This window comes from Solanum verrucosum, unplaced genomic scaffold (assembly GCF_900185275.1).
Source record: "Solanum verrucosum unplaced genomic scaffold, falcon-dt-bn FXZP01000041.1, whole genome shotgun sequence".
Lineage (NCBI taxonomy): Eukaryota > Viridiplantae > Streptophyta > Magnoliopsida > Solanales > Solanaceae > Solanum > Solanum verrucosum.
The window spans coordinates 731805-754427 of record NW_026020250.1 but is presented as its reverse complement, the minus strand read 5'-3'; the positions used below and the strand labels follow the sequence as shown (position 1 = coordinate 754427).

The following is a 22623-nucleotide window of genomic DNA, read 5'->3' as shown; positions in this document are numbered from 1 at the left end:
GAATAGATGTGACTTAAATGCAAATATTTTTTAACGTAAGCTTCCACCGACTTGAACGTTGATTGATAAGGTGCACATCCTTCACCTCCGAATAGATGTGACTTAAATGCAAATATCTTTCAACACAAGTTTCCACTTACTTGAACGTTGAATCGATATGGTGCGCATCCTTCACCTCCGAATATATGCGACTTAAATGCAAATATCTTTCAATGCAAGTCTCCACCGACTTGAACGTTGAAAAGATAAGGTGCGCTTCCTTCACGTCTGAATAGATGTGACTTAAATGCAAATATCTTTCAATGCAAGTTTTCACCGACTTGAACGTTGAATAGATAAGGTGCACATCCTTCACCTCCGAATAGATGCGACTTAAATGCAAATATCTTTCAACACAAGTTTCCACCGACTTGAATGTTGAAAAGGTAATGTGTGCATCCTTCACCTCCGAATAGATGCGACTTAAATGCAAATAGCTTTCAACACAAGTTTCCACCGACTTGAAGGTTGAATAGATAAGGTGCGCATCATTCACCTCTGAATAAATGCGATTTAAATGAAAATATCTTTCAACGCAAGTTTCCATCGACTTGAACGTTGAAAAGATAAGGTGCGCATCCTTCACCTCCGAATAGATGCGACTTAGATGCAATGGCCTTCTCGACGAATGAAAATGCAATGAAAAATGCAAATGATGGATGACTCGTTGATTGTCCACTGTAACGAGGTGGATGGCTCGATGATTGTCCACTGTAACGAAGTGGATGACTCGATGATTGTCTTGAAAGTGTCATCGCCTCAATGCTTTCACCTGTTCCTGTACTTGAAAAGGAACAATTAGTAGATATAATGTCGCCTTAGCTAGTGACTTAGTCAATAAACCTTGAGAAAAGATTCTTTACAAGAAAATGTGTACAAAATGCCTGATCACTTTGACACATGTGAGCAACCAACATTTTACTTTTAACCATTTTGTGTTTATTGTGACTCATGTCTTATTGGGGATTTGTACAAGGAATTGCTGGCTCGCCATGACAATGATGAAGATTTGCAGGTTGGCTTTGAACTTCACATTTGAAGTTGACTATCAAGCTTCTGACAGTACTTGTTGGGGTTAGAACCTTCGATAAATCTCAAAATGATCTTCAATATTGACTTATTGGAGATAGCATCTTTATTGTGATTTTTTAAAAATATCTCCAAAATTATGTCCCAATTTTTATTATAAGGAGAAAAGAAAATCACATTTGGTATATGACCGAGCTGTCGTGGTGCCTACATATCCTGTTGAGCCAGGAATCAGGTCAAATGTAGTTCCAATCCTGTAGATGATGAATACTGCAAAGAATTTGAGACAAAATCATCAGTAGAAAATGCACAATATGAACATGATGAAATAGAAAAATAATACTCCCTGCGATATATGCAGCCTAAAGACAAGATATATCACATTTTTGGGACATACAACTCAATGAAGTAAAATAGGCGTCTCACACTGACAGGATTAACCTAATGACACTTTTTACAATGAACAACCCAAAAAGGAAAGGCAAAATCTTTTTTTTTAATGGAAAGAATTTTAAAAAAATATATTTTGAAAATTATTAAAGAGTGGGTGCTTGCCTTTTTTTTTTTTTTTTTTTTAATAAATAATATAAAGAGACAGTCAAATCTTGACTACAATTGGTACCAGGAGTTAGGATCGCTTGTAACTCTTTTTTTTTCTAACTAAGATTGAATTCAAGGTAATCCTACAGCTTCAAGTGGTACCTCAACCATACTTAAGTATCAACAAGATTTGTTCACCTTGCTTCAAACAAAGATTTAAATTGTACCAATCCCCATGTTTCAAGTGCCCTCAGAAAAGGAAAAGTCCAATTTCACACATATTTGAAGCATATTACTTGAGGACATTTTTTGAAGTGCACTCACACTCATAAGAAGGTTCAATGCATGCAACTGTGATACCATATGTTTGGCCCTTACGTAAATCTCCACTAATGTGAAAACATTTGGAATGAGATCATGTAGGACTTGCTATTGACTTGTAATGTAGGCTTAGGGACGGGTATGATATATATATGGGATAAGAGTGATTTAATTCCTTCTTGAGCGTCATAGTGAATTTGTGCTTTTCATGATTGATACACCTTTGGCGTCTGATCCTCTTTACTGTCCCCTGTTTTTTCTATTTTCCGACTTCTTTTGAATTCTTATTTGTTAGAGCTTTTCCTTTTTCACCCCTTTGTTTTGAAGTTTTCTCCTCTTTTGGTGGAGTTTTTTTTTCTTCTTGTCTTTCATTGACCTTGTAGGGGCATTTTTTTCTTTCTTTATTTCTTTTTTCCTTTCTCAAGAAGTCATTTTAGCTTTCTTAACTTTGAGGGACTTTATATCTTTTGCTTTGGCATCTTCAAATTTGGATCATCTCCTACATTTTGCACATCTTTGGTGCGCTCAACAAGGTTGGGCCAAGAGAGGGATAGTGCATATAAGCACTCAAAAGGGTAATAGCTAAGATGTGGTTGTCCAAAGAAAAGACTCTAGACTCAAAGTAGAAAAACTAGGGATTAATGTCATTTGGTAGGCTTTGAAAGGCACAATCGGATCAAAAAAAGGCCTACAATCCTTTCTCAAACAAAACATTACTCAGGATTTCGTCTCGAAAAACATTCAGGCCAAGTTCTAGATCAACAGTGCGATGCAATTGAATTTCGATCTAAAATCTCGCCACACAATGCACATGAAAGCATGAGGTTGGTTTTATTCTTATTTTGAATGCATGCAAGAGAATTTTCAAGCATCACAAAAGTATAAATGAGAGGTACCAAAAGAATCTATGGTTTACCACAAAGTCAGTCCTCTTCATCATATCAAATATTTTTACATGCTCCTAACTGCATTGGTCCCATTTGAGCTGAAGACATGACTCTTTTAATATATACAAAACATTTTTTTTTTGAAAATATGAATACCGAACCCAAGAAAGGTTGCATACGTATCTCATCGAGATGAGAATCATGTGTACGTAGTTCATGCAGATATGTCTTTGAAAATATGCACAAACTATTTTACTTTTCTTTTCTTCTTTTTTATTTTTTATTTTTTGAGATTTGAAAGAATAAATATCGAAACCAAGAAGGGCTGCCTACGTTTCTCACTGAGATGAGAATCAGGTGCACGTAGTACATGCAATTATGTTTTTGAAAATATGCACAAACTATTTGATTTTTTTAAATATTTTTTTTTAATTTAAAAAATAAATATCGAACCCAAGTAGGGTTGCCTACGTATCTCACCGTGATGAGATCAGGTTCGCGTAGTTTGCGCAGATATGGCATACAATTTTATTTTAAGTAAAAAAAAATTAGACAAACTCAGATCAATTCCTTGTATCCTCTTAACTGTCGACCTTTGTACTACCTGTTAAATGTGGCCTCCCATATTTTTTTACAGTAACCACTTGTTGTTGTATATTTGTTTATTGAATGTCTCTTGACCGGTGTCTTCTCCCAATTATCTACGAGAACCATAAATTGTTATGACCATCCCCGACTCTTATCAGGGACGATTTTCCTGAAAAAATATGAGAAATGTGTGAGAGGAGGACCAGAATGCAAAATAATAAAAAATAAATAAGTGTGACCTCATAGTCAAATATACTCCCCTGCTTTATCATTTTGACTTGATATTAATGTCTTGTGAAATACAAAGACTCAAATTTCGCGAATCCTCTTGTCGCTTGCAACTTCGGACAATGACTTTAATATTTTGATATAAATCAACCTCTTTCTTAAAAAGAAGAAAAGTTCAAAAGGTAAAAGTGTTAGTTCGTGTTCATAGTGGATAATTAGAAATATCACACAAAGAATTAATTAAACACATAAGCACTGTTTTAATTAAAGACAAACTCAATTATATCACATAGCATACAAATAATTGTTCCACATCCTATACAAATATGTGACCCTTTTGTGCCAAAGGTAGGCCTATCGATTTGAAGGATGTATTACGTCAATTGACAACATTTCATTGCCCCAAGCACTTTATAAAATTTTTATGAATAAATCAAATAGTGTTACAAACTGAGGAAAAATCAATACAAATAATTAGTCTCATGTAAGGGTACAATCCTAAACTAAGTCTTCATGAAAAGTCCTTCCTTCTTGATTTTTTTTCTCATTTTCGAATGTCAACACCTTTAGATGGAATGAGAGCTTGTGGAGTTCCTTCTTCGACTAGAGTAAGCTATTAAGATAAACCCCAATCCTTATAGACAATGAATTGTCAAATGATGTATACATCCTTCGAATTTGAGTACACAATTATGATCGTCCATTTAGGCTGGATGCCATTATGGACTCAAGGTAGTCTTTCTAATGGGCCCAACACGCCTTGGGTGTTGGTCATCTTAGGTCAATGCGCTAAATCAGGGTTTTGGCTTCGCTCTACTCTAGTTCACTAAGAGTGGCTTTATTTGAATGGACCGGTGACCCAAGCGGACAACTTAGGCTGGGGAAGTTAGTGACCGTTGACCATCCAGTGGCCAACTACATTCGCCAGAGTACCCCAATAAACAATTTGGATAATGAATGACTGCGACCCGCATAATCGTCCATTAAGTAAGAAATAAAAAAAAGGTCAAATGGTGGAAATTATGTCATGACGCAATGCAAACATACATATAATTAAATAAATAATGAATAAATAACAAGTACAATATAAAAATAATCAACAAAATATAGAAGATACAAGATATAACACAAATTTTAAAAAATGAACTCATAATGGTTAGAACCTCTATATCCCCAACGAAGTCGCTATTCTGTTTACATCCATACTCTATTCAAATAGGGCGATACATCGTGGTGACTCGAAAAATAATCAATTAAGTCAATTTTAAAAGAATTTTAAGAATAAAAGAGTTTAAAAGGAGTCGCCACCTAATTTTAGGAAAAAACTAGGAAACCAATTAAAAATATCTACGAAACCATTAGATTCTAGATAAGGGGTTCAAGTTATTCCGAAGGGAAGGTTTTAGACATCCTTCGAAATCCACAATTGTAGGTCCCTACTTAATTCAATTTTTTCAAATTGAGGAGGAGAATAAAACAAATATACAAGTATAATAAATATGCAATATACACAAGTAATAAAATAAAGACAATAATATTAAACATGGCCTAAAATTTGCCAAACATCGATATATACAAAATAATGAATAAATAATATAATTCGAACTTCGTTCGAATAGGTCCAATGAGAAGCAGCTCCGTGTACCTATAAAGACACTTAGTAAAAGTGTTAGTAGTAAATAAATACGAATAAAAATAAATAAAACCAATAATAACTTAGAAATAAAAATCCGTCTTATTAAAATAGGAGGCCTTGGAAATCGACAGTAATTTTTTTATCAGCCAATTTTAACATACAAAAATATGAACTTAAACTCAAATTTCTGTCTTTTAAAGTGGGGAGGACTCGAAAACCGACGAAAATATTTTTTCATTGGCCAATTTTAACAAACAATATATATAAACTTAAACTAAATTTTCCGTCTTTTAAAATAGGGAGGCCTCGAAAATAGACGGAGAAATTTTCTCATTGGCCAATTAAATAGCTAAGTTGGAGCAGCGAAATCACACATAATATAGTCAATACGATGGAAATGCTACCAACCAAAACAAATGTATGTTTCTCTAAAAATTCAAGAATATCGCCTAAAATGTAAGTAATAATAATAATAATTAGCAACATAATTAAACTCAAAGTTAAAGATCATTTCAACCAATTAAACTAAAGATACTACCCATAATAAAATATATTAAAATAGAAACAGAAATCACATCAACAACACATAGATGAGGTTCATAGATAAATGCCAATATAATCACTTTAACACATATTTTAACAATGAAAAGTAAATGAAAACCAATACGCCAAGTTACCAAAATTATCAAAAAAAAAGCTACCACATAATTCATCTAAAATAAAGATCAAATCAGTTCCTGGAGTACAAAAATAACACAAATAATGATAAATAACCCAACACAAAATAACAAGAAAAATGAAATAAAATAGTACTAGATAAAGTAAAAAAATGTCCAGTTTTTGTTTAAGTAATTAATTAAATAAGATAATAAGGACGAAAAAAAATTAAAGTGAAACCCACTGTTATTCACAATCGCCGGATTCCGGCAAAGTCATGACCTGCAAAGAAGCACAAAAAATGACAAAAAGAGGAGAGGCAATAGAGGTTTACAGTGGTGTTGTGTTGGCTGGAGTTGTAGTTATTGATTGTTCCTTGAGCTCCACTGGAACTGCTCCGGAGTTGGTGGTTTGGAGCTCGGCGTTGCTTCTCGCCGGTGTTTAGATCTTGGAGCTCACTAATTTGCTATTGTTGTTGGTTTGTTGTGGTTCGATGGTGTTCTGGTTGTTTCCGGTCTCGCTAGAGCAGCAAAAAGAGTGGAGAAAGAGGGTTTTTGTCGTGGTTTGCTTTGCAACGTGGGTTGCTGGTTGTTGTTGCACCAATGGTGAAAATGGGGTTTTGGGTGGTGGCGACTAAGGAAGAAAAATTGGGAGAGAAAAAAATTAAGGTTTTTCTATTTGGAAATCATTTCTTCCAATAATAAAATAATATTATCCACCACCCTCTTTTTTTACCTAATCAATAACTTAAATAGGAAAATAATTATGCAATGGGCTTAAATTGTGGCCCAAAATTATCAGTCCATCTGTGTATGTAAATTTTATCCGTATTTGAATGAATTTTTAGACAGTGCAAAATATCAAAATAAATATTAACAAATGTAACAAATAAAATGAATATTAAAAAAATATAAGGAACGTAACTAATGACATGTAAAAAATACAATTTTTAAATTAACTGATAAAAAATCCTAAATTTTGATAAATAAGGATAAGTATCGATAAACTTAATTAAAATTATACAAAATTTATCTTGAACTATTAAATAAGTAAAGCTTAAAAGTTACGAATTTTGAAAATGTTAGGCCAAAATTGGGTGTCAACAATAGCAATCTCTTATCCCATAATAATGAACTAATGTAATAAATGTCAAGTACTCCGTGGGGAATAATGCTAAGCTCCGAGTAGATATGAAATGAGATGGAAGACGCCACGTGAGTTGAGGCGGGATTTCTAGTAGCAATCTCTTTAGATGGATGCCCTCACGTGAGTTGAGGTGGGGTATCTAGTAGCAATCTCCCTATCCATAACTATGTGCCCACATAGGTTTATAGCTAGTGGATCCACCTAAGCTAAATGAACGGTCCTACCTTAGGCAAGTAGGAATCCCTTATCCTGTGAGGGTGACACCAGGATTCCATGAATTGCTCACATGGTCTATGTCAGTTAAGGCTTACCCCCACAAAGAATGTTAATGAACTATGGCTTCTCAAGAATGCACTACTTAGTGTGGGTAGTAGTATGGGATTCCATCCATGCATTGCACAAGTAGGCTTTGAGAGAGGTTATGGTGTGTTCCTTTATAATGTTAAATGAAATGAATGGGCTCTTATGATGATGCTAATGAGAATGTTGGTTAAATGTCTAATGAATGAATGTGCTCTTAATGAAGCTAATGAAGAATGTTCACTAATGTGCTTAATATGTATGCTTTAATTGGATTGTATTATGAGTTACTTCTTTGTCATGACTTATTGAATATGAATGTACCTTGTCCATGATGACTTCAAAGGAGTACTTAGTGTGAGTAGTAGTATGGAATGTTATTCATACATTGCATAAGTATGACTTGGGGTTTCCCTAGATGATGGTCCTAATGTGTTGATATGACTTATGACATGTTTATGTCTCTTATGTATGAGTATTGGCTAAGGATTAAAAAGATGAATGGTAAGTTCACTTTTGGTGGCCTTGATGTGGTACTTGGTGTGGATGGTGGTATGGGACACTATTCATACATTGCACAAAGTATAGCTTGAGGGTTACTTGAGGTGAAGGTTTAATGTGATGAAATGACTTATAAGTGATTATGTTCTAATGTGAAGGAATAACTTGTATGTTGGTTATATCATAGTATGCCTCTTATACTTATGCTCATGAAGTTTTCTCAAATTGGCATGAAAACATGATTTCAAACAAAATGTCTTTTTTAAGCATGGTTTTAACATGACTATCATACTTAGTACTTAATTGTGCTAACCCATATTTCTTCATTCTTACCAAAGTGTATGGTTGTGGAGATTTGATGTTCTTTACTTGAAGGATAGGTTTCTAAGGAGCTTAGGGATGAAGACTCGGTGAGTCCTCATAGTTTCGAGGACAAAACCCACTATGTTCCTTTTATGTCTTTCATTGTATGTTTAGAGTCTTTATATGGGCTATGTCCCAAAGTTGTATTCAAAGTATTAGATGGTTTGAGATATAGTATAGAAAGTCTTCCGCTTGCTTTTATGAAAAATGACTTTGATTGTAAATTTAAAGTTTTAATTCCGTGCCATTTTCCTTATATCGAATGTTATTAATGCTATGAGGCTTGTATGAGACTTTTCGGAGTCCTATACGTCGTGTCACTTTCAGGGTGTAGGCTCGGGTCGTGACAAACATGGTATCAGAACACAAGATTTTGGAATAGTTTTAGGATGTCTTTAACCACATCTAGTAGAGTCTTGTTCATAGTGTGAAGCGCACCACATTTATGAATAGGAGGCTATTGGGTGTTAGGAAAGTCTCACTTCTTCATTCTTCAAGTCGTGCCATAGAGTTTAACTCTATAATGTCTCTCTCTTATTCCTTATCCGATGGTCTTGAGAGTATGACCACTTGAAAGGCTTATGCTAGAAGGAGTTAGGGAGGAAAGGTAGGTTGTGATGCCAATTATGGCTATGTGACTTGTTAGATTTGAGGTGATAGATTGTGATATTGTCTTTAGTATGAATGAGTTCTTTATGGTTATGCTTAGATGATGGTAGAACCCGACTTAGTCATGATGAGTTTTGAAGTATGTTTGAGAAGGAGTTGATATTTCCTCCTAAGTTTTGTGCATTGTTTATAATGTTGCATGAATGATGGGCTGCTAGTCTTGAGTTGTTAACCCCTTAAAGTGTTTAAAGTGGCATTCGAGGACGAATGTTCCCAAGTGGGGGATAATGTAACGACCCGTAAAACGAATAGGTGAAACTAGAGCCTAACGAGTTTGTCTTTGAGTTAATGTGAGGTTTCATGTTGTATAATGTTGTCCCGAGCTTAGGTTGAGGGGTTAAACGTCAAGGTACAACTCCCCAAGGACCACCCAAGGGGTCCTTGAGGAGGACCCCAAGCCTAAACCCTAAGACCCCAAGAAAACCAAAAAGCTGGAAATTTGGGATGACCTACGCCCCGTAGGTCCATCCACGCCCGTGGATGGACTCCGTAGGTCAAGGCCCCCAAAACCATGTTGCAGCCATGAACCACGAAGGTGACAGAACGGTCCGTCACCCCATCTACGGTCCGTAGGTAGGGGTTTCGTGGATGGCACATGTGTTGATGTCTTGGACTCGGCCAAAGTGAGGGTTATTTGGTAAATTCATTTTAAGTTTAGTTTAGTTAGGGGATGGTTATAATTGGTTATTTAAAGTATTTTAAGGGTTTTTAAAGTATTAAACTCTCTTTCCAATTCATTATTTCAAAATTCAAAATACAAACCTCCCTTCCAAAAGTTCTCTCTCCAGAAACCTTCATTGGAAGTGAATGATTCAAGCTCTCAAGTTCAAGGTTTCATCTTTTTCAAGATATTTTTGTGGATTTCTTCCCTAAAAGGTATGGTAGTCTTCATTCTTGACTTAGTTTCTTTCAAGGAGCCAACTTCAAAGATGTTTTCAAGTTTCCAAAGTTTCCCAAAACCCCTAGTTTTCAATCTATCCATGGGTTCAATTCCAAACGTTTTCAAAAGAAAATTAAGTGATGATTCATGGTTTAATTGATGTTTTAATGGTGAATTAAGATGATTTCTCCTATGAACCCATGTTTACCCCCAAAATCCCAAATTGCGATTTGTCATTGGAAATTGATTAAATCAGGAAAGTATGTTGAATTGTTTATGTTTATATTGAATTAGTTATTGAATCATGTTAATTCCCTTATCTATTGTAGTATCTTAGATGTTTGTGTTGTGATTGATGTATGGTCTTGAAAGGTAAAGTATGAAGGCAAATGTATGATTATGATGTGAAGTATATGTATGTGAATTCAATGAAAGTATCATGATCATGTTTAGAATGTAATTGTGTTATGATTGAAAGTGTATTCTCAGTAATACTAATGAATGGTGGTGATAGAATGTGAAGGGTTCTTTAATGTAATAGTTGTATCTTGAATTGGTAGGCTTAGGCATCCTCTTCTTGTATAAATGAAAGTAATGTGATTGTGATCCTAATGTAATGGTGTGGTTGTTTTTGAAAGTCTATTCTCAATTGTACACTAATGAATGATAATGACATGTCGTGAAAGGAGTTTCTCACAATATGGGAATTCTTAGTTGAAAGGCTATTCCCATCTTTGAATCTATGAGCTATCCAATGAATGAATGATGGGTTTGAGATGGATACTCAACCGTGAGTTGAGGCGGGGTATCTAGTAACAATCTCTTATACTGTAATAATGAACTAATGTAATGAATGTCAAGTACTTTGTGGGGAATAATGCTAAGCACCGAGTGGATATGGAATGAGATGGAAGCCCTCACGTGAGTTGAGGCGGGGTTTCTAGTAGCAATCTCTTTAGATGGATGCCCTCACGTGAGTTGAGGCGGGGTATCTAGTAGCAATCTCCATATCCCATAAATATATGCCCATATAGGTTTATAGCTAGTGGATCCACCTAAGCTAAATGAACGGTCATACCTTAGGCAAGTAGGAATCCCTTATCCGGTGAGAGTGACACCGAGATTCCATGAATTGCTCACATGGTCTATGTCAGTTAAGGCTTACCCCCACAAAGAATGTTAATGAACTATGAGTGGTAGTATGAGATGACATCCATGTATTGCACAAGTAGGCTTTGAGAGAGGTTATGGTGTGTTCCTTTATAATGTTAAATGAAATGAATGGGCTCTTATGATGATGCTAATGAGAATGTTGGTTAAATTTCTAATGAATGAAGGTGCTCTTAATGAAGCTAATGAAGAATGTTCACTAATGTGCTTAATGTAATGATGAATGCTTTACTTGGATTATATTATGAGTTACTTCCTTGTCATGCCTTATTGAATATGAATATCCTTTATCCATGGTGACTTCAAAGGAGTACTTAGTGTGAGTAGTAGTATGGAATGCTATTGATACATTGCGTAAATATGACCTAGGGTTTCCCTAGATGATGGTCCTAATGTGTTGATATGACTTATGATATGTTTATGTCTCTTATGTATGAGTATTGGCTAAGGATTAAAAGGATGAATGGTAAGTTCACTTTTGGTGGCCTTGATGTGGTACTTGGTGTGGATGGTGGTATGGGACACTATTCATACATTGCACAAAGTATAGCTTGAGGGTTACTTGAGGTGAAAGTTTAATGTGATGAAATGGCTTATAAGTGATTATGTTCTAATGTGAAGGAATGACTTGTATGTTGGTTATATCATAGTATGCCTCTTATACTTATGCTCATAAAGTTTTCTCAAATTGGCATGAAAACATGATTTCAAACAAAATGTCTGTTTTAAGCATGGTTTTAGCATGGCTATCATACTTAGTACTTAATTGTGCTAACCCATATTTCTTCATTCTTACCAAAGTGTATGGTTGTGGAGATTTGATGTTCTTTACTTGAAGGATAGGTTTCTAAGGAGCTTAGGGATGAAGACTCGGTGAGTCCTCATAGTTTCGAGGACAAAACCCACTATGTTCTTTTATTGTCTTTCATTGTATGTTTAGAGTCTTTATATGGGCTATGTCCCAAAGTTGTATTCAAAGTATTAGATGGTTTGAGATATAGTATAGAAAGTCTTCCGCTTGCTTTTATGAAAAATGACTTTGATTGTAAATTTAAAGTTTTAATTCCGTACCATTTTCCTTATATCGAATGTTATTAATGCTATGAGGCTTGTATGAGACTTTTCGGAGTCTTATACGCCGTGTCACTTCTGGGGTGTAGACCCGGGTCGTGACACCTCATCTCTTTCTTTCTACTCCTATTCAAGCTTGAGGTAAGTAGTTCCTTTTGTGTTTTAGTATTTTGGAAGTCATGTATGTTTTATGAGTTTTTCCATGATTTCCTTATGTTATGCATGTTCTTGAGAAGTTCATGTTTAGTAAGAAAATGATTTTTCATAAATTATGTGTTCCTCATGTTGTTGTGCTTTTAGTATGAGTTGCATATTTGACTTCATGAGATGAGTTGATGAACATGCTTTAGTGTGCTTTTGAGAGTAACTGCATATTGGCTCTATTAATATGGTGTTGAGAGTGCTTTTAGTTGGAGAAGGTTGTTCCTCCTAATAATATATGAAATGTTGAGTTTTCATGCATAATGGGTTGTTAGATATAGTTCCTACTTCCTTATGTTGCATTGACTATGTTTGAGATGGAGTTGAAGTTTCCTAGTTTGAATTGTGCATTATTTTGATGTTACATACATGATGGGCTGCTAGTCTTGAGTCTTTACTTCCGTAAGGTGTCTAGATCGTCATCCAAGGACGAATGTTCCCAAAGGGGAGATATTGTAACACCCCGAAAAATATTAGGCTAAACTAGAGCTTGACGTGAGGGTTAGAGTCGTAAATAACTCTCAGTACTCAATACATATGTTTTTGGGTTAGAACGTCAAGGTACGACTCCCCAAGGACCAACCATGGGTTCTTGAGGAGGACCTTTTAAAAGTGACCAAAAAGGTGCATGGGCAGTGACCCACGAGGGGCCACTCATGCCCGCACTCCTCGTGGGTAAGGGGCCGTGGGTCTAGTCTATAGATTCAAGTCCCAGAACCCCGACACACGCTTCACCAGCACGGGTCGTGAGTCTAACCACAGTCCGCCGGTGATGGGGTCGTGGGTGATGACTGGAAACGGTTTTGAGGAGTTAGTTGAGGGGTACTTTGGGGTTTTCCATTTTTATTTAATACTAAGTGACGTCATTTTACACTAAATTAGACTAACTATATAATGATTTATGACCCCTAAATTAAGTCATCGTCCTCACAATTCCAAAATCCCAAATCAAAACCCACTTTTCCCCAAAACTCTCTCTCTCTCTCTCTTTAAAACTCCAAGGAAGAAGAATAAAGTGAAAGCTAGGGTTGAAGAAACAAGTTTTTCCACTCAAATTCGTTGGATTTCTTCACCAAGGTATGGTAGCTCTTCATCCACGGATATAATTCATCCACGGAGCCCCTTCAAAACCCCCAATTCCAAAGCTAGAAATCCCAAAAGTTAGGGTTTGACTTCAATCTCATGGGTTCCTTTCAAAATCGTTTCTAATGATTGATTTATGATATATTAGGTATTAATTGATGATTTCCTATGGTTTTCATGTTGAAGTCCCCCAAGAACCCATGAAATCCCCATATTACTCAATTATGATTTGTGATGTGAGTTTGTTGATTATAGATGAATGTTATGAGATTATTATAATAATTGAGCTAGTTGAATTATGTTATTATCCCTGTCTAATTTATTAATTGTAGATGTGTTGATGAAATGTGATCTTGAAGGGCAAAGTATGAGAATTATGCATCATTAAGAGACTTATGTATATGCTTTAAGAACACTTTGAGAGTAAAGTGATTATGATTATGATCTAGTTGTTGTGTTGTTGGAAGATATCTTATATGCACACCTATGTATGAATATGATATGATGTGAAATGTTTTCTCACAATATGATGATTCTAAGGTTGAGGCTATTCCCACCTATTGAATCTATGAGCTATAATATGAATTATGTTGGATTGAGTGTCAAGACATTCTTCCATGAATATGAAATTAAGTCAAGACTTAATATGTAATATATGGGAATTAATGCTTAACACCGAGCGAATATTGATATGAGATGGAGGCTCTTCCGTTAGTAGAGATGGGGTTTTCCTAGTAGTAATCCCTTGGGATGGAAGCTCTTCCATTAGTAGAGGCCGGGTTTCTAGTAGCAATCCCCTTATCCCATAATTATGTGCCCTCATAGGTCTTTAGCTAGTGGATACACCTAAGCTAAGAGTATGGTTCTACCTTAGGCAAGTAGAACAACCCCTGTTTGGTGTGGGGTTGACACCAGATTCCATGTTTAGCTCACATGGTCTATGTTGGTTAAGGCTTATTTGCACTATGGCAACAATATGAACTAGAACATGAGTGATGAACTATGGTTACCTAAGGAGCTCTACATAGTATGGGTGGGATTATGGGGTCTTATTCATGCATTGCATAAGTAGACTTTGAGGGTACTTATGGTATGTTTCTGTTATGAGATGATCTACGATTTGATTATGTGTATGACTTATGTTATTCCATTATCTTCAAAATGATGTTTTAACTTAGTAAATTGCATACATTCAACTAAAATGTCCTTTCTAGCATGTCTTCACTATTTTTATGCATGACTATCATACTTAGTGCATTTTTGTACTAATCCATATTTTATACACTTTCCACAAGTGTAGGCTCCGGTCCTTGAGGTGATCTTCATTTGGTCAAAGCTTGGATTGGACTATTCTCCTTGCTTTTGGTGATTCCTCATGATTCGAGGACGGATGATGCTTTTGTAGTTCCTTTTCTTGTATTTTCATTTGTGGACTATGTTGTATGGGATGTGTCCCTTTTCATTTGATTCAAAGATTGTAATAGATGGTTAATTGAGACAAGTCTAGACTTCCGCTTTGCTTTTATGAAAAATTTCTTAAGACTTGAAATGTGTTTTACTATTTATTGTTCTATTCTTCTGTTGTGATATGCTAAGGGGCTTCCATGGTACCTTTAGGGGTCATATGTTCCTTGTTACATCTAAGGGGTACCCCTGGGTCGTGACAAGCAACCTGGAGCAACAAGGTGTTGCACGGAGGAGTCTGAGACACTAGTGGAAGGTGGTACTACCTCAAGAGATGGAGTTGCAGATGGATCCACAAAAGCCTTTTGCAATTGTGTAGCAACCTGTATTGGTGGTGGAATCTCATTATTTATTGATGGCACATGTGTAGGAGTGGATCCATGTGATTCTTTTGGCAGAATATCCCATTGTAAAGTTAAAAGATTTTTCCTTTAACGGAGGAAAACATATCAAAAAAGGAAAATTTATTTTCATAAAAGATAACATCTCGGGAATTCTATATTTTTGAGATATATGATCATAACACTAATGACTGTGATGGACATTAAAATAGCCTAGGTAAACACAAGGAGTGGATCTTAGATCTAATTTGTGTTTCGTATACTGCTTAAGCCATGGGTAACAAAGGCAGCCAAAAGTTCGAATAACTTGGTAATTGGGAATTTTGCCAAACAACTGTTGGTATGGAGAATCATTACCGAGAGTTGGTGTAAGCAATCTGTATATCAAGAATGTGGCTTGGTGACAAGCAAGCGACCAAAATATTAGAGGCATAGAGGCTTGATGTAAAATGGTTTTGACTGTTTCAATAATGTGGCGGTGTCTACATTCAGCCATAGCTACTCATTGTGTTGTATATGGGGGAGATACAAAGTGCTCAATGCAATTGGCATGAAGGAATGTCTTGAGGCCTTCAAACTCACCACCACCATCAGTGTACATAGAGAGGATTTTTTGTATAAGAATAGTTTTCAACAAGGGGTTTAAATTTGGAAAAAAATGTTTGAACCTCACTTTTGTTTTTAACCGTATAAAGCCAAATATATTTCATAAACTGAGCAACAAAAATTGCATAATATAATTTTTTATCAATCGAAAAAATTGGTGAAGGCCCCCAGAGATCACTAAAAATAATTTGCAAAGGATTTGTGCTCTGTAAAGTATTTTGAGAAAAAGGTAGTCGATGACTTTTATTAGAAGAACAAGAATTGCAATAATCAAACTTTTTTAAATTGGAAACAAGAATTGAAAACTTATGCAAGAGTGTTGTAACACCTCGTATCCTAGATAAACCAGAATGCAGATTTCCAGAAGTGCAGGTGCCACCTACGGAGGCCACCTATAGATCGTAGGTTGGACCACGGTCCATGGACTAGGTCCGTGGAACTTAGTCCACAGAAAAACCCCAGAAAACCTCGATCGTAGGTGGGACCACGGTCCATGGAACATGGTTTGCAAAAAACCTCGACCCACGGACAGGACCTATGGACCAGAGGTTGGACCACGGTCCATGGACCAGGTCCATGGATCTTGGTTCACAGATCCCAATCTTTGAACAAAATGACAAAGGACCAAGACGAACCGTAGGTAGGACCATGGTCCGTGGACCAGGTCCGTCGGTCACTCCGACAACAGTTAAGTCGGGGGTCTTTTGGTCTTTTTCTATTTCGTTTAACCCCTAAACTACATTGTTTTAACCTTAAACTACGTGCTATTGATTAGTTTTAGCCTAGAAACATAACTAGAACTTACCTAAGTCAAATCATTAATCAAAACTTAGAAAAATTAGAACGCTAAGAGGAGAAAGTAGTCAAGAACCTTAGTTCAAGAACGCAACAAGATTCTATCAGTTCTAACCCCGAAATCGAAAGATTTCTCCATGGAATTCGTCACCAGGTATGTGGGATTTCACGAGTGGGTTCCTTTCGCCAATTAGGTCCCTAGAATTCAGTCAGATTCTTGATTCCCTATTATTAACTAGACCTAGGGTTTCTAGAATTTCAGCAAATTATCATGAATTAGTTATTTACAACAACAACAACCCAGTGAAATCCCACTAGGTGGGGTCTGGGGAGGGTAAATAGTACGCAGACCTTGCCACTACCTCGTGGAGGTAGAGAGGCTGTTTCCAAGAGACCCTCAGCTCAAGAACATCAAATCTAAGTGACAGGAGAGATATATGCAAACATAACATCATGAATTAGTTATTTAAATGTTCCAAATCAGATTATCATGTTATTACTTGGTTTCTAGCATAAATTTCAGAACCCTAGCTATGTATTTCTTTAGTTCTTGAATTATACATGCTAGGTCAGATATTTCAGTTATTTCAGATATACATGCCTCAGGTTTTGAATGTGTCATTATCAGTATATTAATGTGCAGTCCCAGTGTGCATGTCAGTTTGGAGTTATCCAGTATATTACAAAATTCAGTCACAATGTGTTAATCATTTAATCTATTGGTAGTAGCATAATATCGGATTGGACTAGGTTCAGTCACCCATATAGTCCCAAAACTACGAGCCACGTAGGTCCCTATGTGGGCATCATTTAGTGATCACACCAGTTATGCCTCTATACCTGTGGCAGGGTATATTGGATCCTCTCGATGGGGCATATACATCGGACTCCACATTTACCTCATGTGGTTTTATTATCGGTTATTAGTAGATCCCACAGTTCAATCATACTTCATCGCATTGACCACATTTCAGTACAGTCATTATTCAGTCTCAGCATGTTATAAATTTGGTCATTGCACTCAGTTAGCTCAGTATTCAGTATCTGTATCATGTTCAGATTATACTCTTGCTTTATTGCTTGTTCAGTTATGTGTTTATTTCAGCTTTACTCTATCCTGCATTCTCAATACCTTTCAAGTACTGACACATACTTTACGTTACATCTTCTCGTGATGTAGGTTCAAGTTCTCGGCATCCAGATCACGCTTAGATCGGTTCTTGATCTCTAGTTCAGCAGCACCAGTGGTGAGTCCACATTCTTCGAGGACAATAGTCATGTTATCTTTTAGTTTTCAGTCGTTTGGTTTCAATTTTGCTAGATTTAGCTTGGGCATGTCCCAACACTTCTAGTCAGTTAGAGGCTATTTTCAGACATAGTTAGATTCAACTTAGTATTTGAGTTTGATATTTCTTTTGTATTAAACTCTCACATTTGATATATTCAATTTTAGTATATGGGTATTCCCCATCATTTCAGATTTACATATGATTAGCTTCCGCATAAGTGATTATTATTCTTAGTATGCTCATGTCATGCCAACATGGTTAGCTTGGGGTCACTTGTGATCCTAGGTCCCGTGTCCGCGTCTGGGGGTAGCTCGGGGAGTGACAAGTGTTTTAAGCACTCTATTATTTGGATGTCCTAATCGTCTATGCCAAGATTCTTAAGATTCCACCTTAGTTGTTTGGTGGCTCATATTGCATCGACCTCCTCCAAAGGGACATTTATAAAGGCCATCTCTATTCTAGTCGTGTGCTAACACAACCCATGTGCTCAAATCCTTCACAAGAAAAGAGGACGGAAAAATTCCATGTATGTCAGGTTGTCTTGACAAAATGAAGACACAGATATAAGATTACGTTTAATAGCTAGGGCACAGTGGGTATTTGAAAGGTGAAATTTTTTGTTGAAAGTATTTAACTGAATATTACCAGTGTGACTTACATGAATTTTGTTACCGTTACCCGTGGTGATTTGCTCAGTCCCTGGGTAGTCATCCGAACTTATAAGTTGTTGTGAGTCAGTGGTCACATGATGGGACGCTCTGAAATCAACAATCCAAGGCATTGAAGCATACTGTGCTTTCGCTTCCAAGCAGTATGCTTGATTCGACCACATAACTGGCAAACTGGACGATGTGGTTGAGGAGGCGCAGGTGTACGTCAATTTGATTGGGTGGGTGATGCAGGTTGTTGTCTAGAATTTTGTGGATGTCATGGTTGGCCTCTCATATGGTTGCGAGGTGCAGAATTGGTTGGGGAATACCTTTGCGCCATAACAGCAGTTATGGATGGTGCTGCTTGGTGAGGATCTTTATGGTGAAGAAAGAGCTCTCTGTTGAGAAGCTTGTTATACAAGACTTCATACGAGATAGGTGCATCTTGCGCTTGGATAGCAACGGAAATTGAACCATACTCAGGTCCTAAGCCACGGAGTATTTTTACAGCAAGTTCGTCATCTGGAATGGGAGCTCCTACAGTTGCAAGTTAATCTGCAACATTCCTGATCTCTTGTAAATATGCAGTCATACTATGAGATTTTTTTGTAATTGTGACTAAGCAGTTGAGAAGACTGAAAACTCGTATATGTTATTTGTTGGCATACAAGTAATGCAGTGCGTCCCAGGCTTGCTGGGAGGTGGAAGTTTTGTGATTGTAGAGGTGATGGTTTGGTCAACTGATGCAATCAAGACATTGTGAATCAACTGGTCCTGTCAAAACCAGATTTTGTACTTAGGGTTGGGTACCTCTGAAACATTCTCAAGGACGGCGTTGTCATGGTTCCATCTAGATAACCGTGAAGGTCGTGGCCTAACATGAGAGATTCAACCTAATCCTTCCAAATAACAAAATTGCTTGGACCTCCAAGCTTTATAGGTAGTTGGGAGCCTTGATTAAATTGAACCAGGTAAGTAGTGTTATCAACAGCAATAACAGAGGTGCTTGGAGTTATCATGATAGATAGAAGAATGGGATTTTTTTTAGAGAGATGAGCAGATTTATCAATACTCGTTGGAGTTTAGAAGCGCTCTGATACTATAAAGATTGGGGATGAAAAACGATAAAATTTTGTTATACATTAACAATGAGCAAAGAAACTTTTTAAAAACAAGTGAAGACCAACAACAACTCCTATACTATAGGAGGTGTATTCTTAGTGGACTGTTAATAATAAATGTGTCGTACTAAACCTATAAGCAGTAAATAACTAACTGACAATCGGCTATGCCTTATTATATGGAAGATGCGCTAATAACTCTTAGGCTGATGTATTTCATTGAATTGACTTTTGCTTGTATTGCAGCCACAAAATCTGCCTCTTTCTTCTACCTCCGCCAGAAAATTTTGAGGATATTTCTTTGGAGAAAGATGAGTCCATCAAGCTCGTGTGGCTATCTTCATGAGCTAACAAAGAACTCATTAATTCATCAATAAATAATTAGAGAAATCCTTGGGTTCTTTAATAACAACAACCACGTGCTAAAAATTGTTGGTTAAAGACCTCAACACCTTTATTACAACAATTTCCTAGGCAACAGAGAGGTGGAAAACACAAAAATAATTTTAAAAAACTCATGGTAGACATCATAGTTAGAATGATAAAGTGTTATAAGAGTTTGTCCAGTTGCAACTACCAATGAGAGTGGCAAAGCTAAAGGTGACAAGGTTCAACTACATCAACAAGATCCAACAAATCTAAGAATAATTAATGTATTTTCAAGAAATTCTGGACAAGTTTGAGGAATGAGATAAGGAGAAGAATCAAATTGGTACGGGGAAACACATTTTTGAATTTGTCACAAGTACAAAGAAGAAGGGGCTCCACTCAACTTTGTTTCTTCTTTTATTTTACCATTAGTGAAATTGTTTGCGCTTCGTGCGGCTATATGAAATATTTATAAGATAATAATATGTAAAATTTATATTTAGGTTATTGTCGAATATATAAGATAATATTGATATTTATCTTCATCTGCGATATGATACGTTTTTTCATCATTTACAAACATATCAAATAATTATTATTTTTTGCATCTTTTTAAGTGCAAACTATTCATATGTATATAGTAGAACAAAATATTCACCGTGGTGAAGTAAATGGAATAAGAGGTAATATTTTGAAATAACAATATATTGTATTATGTTGAAAATATTTTGTATGTTTTAATTTCCTCTATCTTTTGTAGGAGTATTAATTTTATATACAAATTCTAATTTTGTAAAAAATAATTTGAATTGTTTTATTGTGTCTTTATTATTACATTTATTTATTATAAATTTTTTTAAAATAATTAAATATTTATAAGAATTATGAAAAATGAAACATACAAAAGTTATGAATAATATTTAATAATTATGCATTGATTTTATTTATAAAATAAATAAATGAAAATAAGGGGTGAAAATACAAACAATGAACAAAAAATTATAATAATCGGTGACTATATAACTATTATAAATGCATTTCAAACAAAAAAGAATAGCGATGAAAATAGATTGTTACATACATAATAAATGGCATCGTGAAATTAATATTTTATTTTTTAATTACTCTTTGCAAGTGTAATAGAAATGAAATTCCTAATCATCATACTTTTTTTGTTGTTGAAATGAGATAATTATATTAATTGTGCTTCATAAAAAAAAAAATACTAAAGGACCAAATGATAAGCCTTGAGTCATTGACAATACATGTAGCTAAATTTTTTATACAAATCAAAGTTATTTTTTTTTAGCAAAATTAACTAAGTAACTAATACAAGTCAAAGTAAAAAAATGTTTTAGCAAAAATAATCTCTAATTATGCTTCCCCCCCCCCCCCCCGCCTCCTATCATCTTCCTTTGCAAGTAGATCCGCCATCATATTTTGCTCCATTTGTCAAATTCTTCATCATATGATATCAATTGAATAAATAAATATCATATACCAATTAAAAAATAATTATATTAAAAGAAAGAAGAAATTTGAACTATATGTAATATATCTATATATTTTTTTCAATAGTACTAACAATACTAAATACTAATCATCTCTTGAAATCTAAAAATATTATAATCAAATTACATTATATCCCAAAAACTGACTATTGCAAAGAACAATTGCATACTGACAACACATTATTTATTATTAATAAGGTATTTTTTTTATCATACTTGCTTAGTGAATGATAATACATACATAAATAAAATATTAAGAAAATATGTCCAAGTAAATAAAAATAAATGAAATATATTTTACCTTCATGTACTTCTTTTTTGCTACATGTTAGTTAATTCACAAAAATATGATAAAGAAGAGAAATGATAATGTTGAATGTGAATCTTCACGAAACTAAATATAAATTTATATAGGCAAAATAGAGAAAATGAAAAAATAAAACTTGAGAATAAAATGAAATATTTCTCACCTTCATGTACTTTTTTTTTGTTTACTTGTTAGTTCATTCACAAACCAATATGATGAAGAAGAGAAAGTATAATTTTGAATGTGAATCTACATGAAACTAAATATGAATTTATATGAAAAATAAAGGAATACCATAAGACATTATAAACTTATAAATTTAAGTTTGGAGATTATGGACATAAAAATTATGGGAGTTATGAATATTATTAAAAGTAAAAATTAAAGAGGTGTAAGTCATGGGTAATAAATCCTTGTGAATAAATTAAATAATAAAGAGAAAAATACTTAAAATATAAAATAATAATTTCATTTTATGTTTAGAATTGAGGCAAACAAATAAAAAAAAAATGTGAAGAGTTTTTGTTGTAAATGTTCCTCCATTAATAAAATATTTACTTGTAATAAATTAAGTAATTTACTTACAATACAATAATTAATTTAAATAAGAAAAAAGGCCAAAAAAGGAGAAAAAAGATAAATGCAAACGGAAACCTTAGAGAGATGCCACATCATCATGTCTATGTTTCTTTATATATATATATATATATATATATATATATATATATATATAGATTTTATTAGTATCCATATTTGTAATATGGAAAAGGGCATGATATACCCCTCACTTTGGTATTTAGAGGTGATATACCACTTGTTACAAAAGTGGCTCACATATTCCCCTACCTTTTACACTAGTGG

General features: G+C 34.9%; 1 protein-coding gene across 2 annotated transcripts in view; it reads left to right on the top strand.

The window, feature by feature from the left end:
- Window positions 1–22623, top strand: part of LOC125833069 (uncharacterized) — a 1066246-nt gene that overhangs the window by 334571 nt on the left and 709052 nt on the right. The window lies entirely within an intron of this gene.